This window comes from Asparagus officinalis, chromosome 8 (assembly GCF_001876935.1).
Source record: "Asparagus officinalis chromosome 8, Aspof.V1, whole genome shotgun sequence".
Lineage (NCBI taxonomy): Eukaryota > Viridiplantae > Streptophyta > Magnoliopsida > Asparagales > Asparagaceae > Asparagus > Asparagus officinalis.
Window position 1 is genome coordinate 104521355 of NC_033801.1, and position 2315 is coordinate 104523669.

Sequence of the window (2315 nt, forward strand, 5' to 3'; positions counted from 1 at the left end):
GCATAAATAATGTAATTATTTTAATAATGTCATATAAATTATGAATTACACTACTTATTTAGTATTATATTATTGAATAAATTCAATAAGTAGTTTAATATTATTTTTAGAATATTTTCTCAAACATTATTACATGATACTAAATAGCCTATACTTAGTGATGATTAAAAACTAACATTTTTATAAAAAATATTTAATATTAATAATAATACTACTAATTGTTAATGACAGTATAATAAAAATTTATAAAGTACTTACAGTACTAAAGTATTTAAGAGCATAATTAAAAAATTAAATTAGATAATTATTTTATAGTAAATAGATAGTATAATTATTTTAATAGTATTTCTTGAACTAAGAATTATAATATTAAATAAGGTAAATTATAGTAAATCCCCATAAACTTTCATCATTTTACAATAAATAGACTCTATGAACTTTCGAAATCACACTAAACCCCTAATAACTTTTGTAGAAACCCCCAATATATTTTAGATAAATTACACCAAACCCTCAATAACTTTCAAAATGTGTTTTATGTCATTTTCTGGTTCTAATTTATAGGGGTTATCTATAAAAATTAGAAAGTTATTGGGGGTTTTCTTTGAAACAGAAAAATTATGAGGGCTTTAGTGTGATTTTAAAAGTTCATAAGGTTTAGTGTAATTTACCCTATTAAATAATTATAATGAGAAGTAACGATAGCAATATGTTACTGGTATTAAGTATAGCTATATAGGGAATATCAGAAAAAAGCTAGCAAGATTATTATAGCTTTGTTAATTTAGAGTTAAGTTCATAACTTTCAAGTTGAAGGGACGTATTTAGGGGCTGTTTGGTTCGTTTTCTAGATATAGGGAAATGCATTTCCATATACAAAAACACAAGTTTTGAGTTTTCCAAACTTTTGCAAGAAATAGATTGTTTCGTTTTGGTTCGCTCAAAAAAATGGTGGGAAACCAATGTATTTATTTTTCTTGTATTTGGTTCGTATGGAAAAAAAAATAAAAACTTTTGTTTATATGGCAAAAAGCTGACGTGGCTGCAGTTTTCGTCAATTTCACGAGCTTGAGGAAGGAATTGGGGAAGAGAAAAAAATCTGATGTGGCGGCGATTTTCACTGAGTTTCCCTTCTTCAACCCTAGCGAACCAAAGATGGGAAAAAAACCGACGGAAAGCTTATATCCTACGTGGCCATGAAAAATCTGATGTGGAGGCGGTGTAAAACTTTTCCACCGAGTTAAAAAACGAACCAAACAGCTCCTTAAGAGAATTTATAAATTTGGCAGACATATATAGGAATAATTGTAAATTTAGGGGACTTATTTAAAAAATGTTAGTACTATGCAATTATTATAAGAAAAAGCTTTAATTATAATAACTACACAATAGTAATTAATTCGTACATTTTTTTAAAGCAATCTTAGTATACAATTTTATTTATTAATACATAATTTTACTATGCAATAAAAATTTCAAAAATTAAAACGTATATGTTCACGTGCACATGCATTATACTAGTTTTGTTAGTAAAAGGAGGGGGGCAATTGTGATGAAATTGTCCTGCATATCCTTGAATGATTCAATAAAGAGACGGAACATTTTGACCAGAGAGAAAGGATTCTGACGAATCTTTTTTTCAGAGACAAAGAGAGATAGCATCATATGAAGGTCCATTTGGTTCTTAACCAAATACTTCAGCCCTTTCCTTTTTTTTGGGGCGCCTAGACAATAATTTTAAGGGGGCTATTCATGAGGGCCTGAAGTTTAATCTTCAGCTGGGTGTATCCGTTATCTCACTCAAAGTAATACTCTGAAAGTGATCCACGAGCTTAATAACTCAAAGTAGTCGCTAGCTAACTATGGAGGATTGTCGAAGGAATCAATTGTTGGAAATTGTTGTTAAATCTGGAATAAAACTGAGAAAACAGATATGCTGTAATTTTAATTTTTTTTTTAAGTTAATTGATGTGCATTTGTGAAATGCTGTGTTTAAAGCAATATTTGGCCTACTCCGGTGCAGGGATCTCAAGACTAAACTGTTTCCAGGAATAGCAGTACAGTACTCTGGTGTGCACCAACCCAGTACTATCAATATCTCCTCGATCTATAAGACATTTCGGTCAAGGCAAAGATCTCCTCGATCTCAGAACCTTTCGGTTCAAAACCTTTCAGCTCAAACCCTTTCGGTTTCAGGACAAGTTCCTACGGGCATAGTTTCTGCAGCAGCAGCACAACAGCAGCATATAGCGTCAAGATCTCCTCGATCTGACGTTCGTTTTCTAAGCTCGCGTGTATCTCCATGAGCTGCCCAA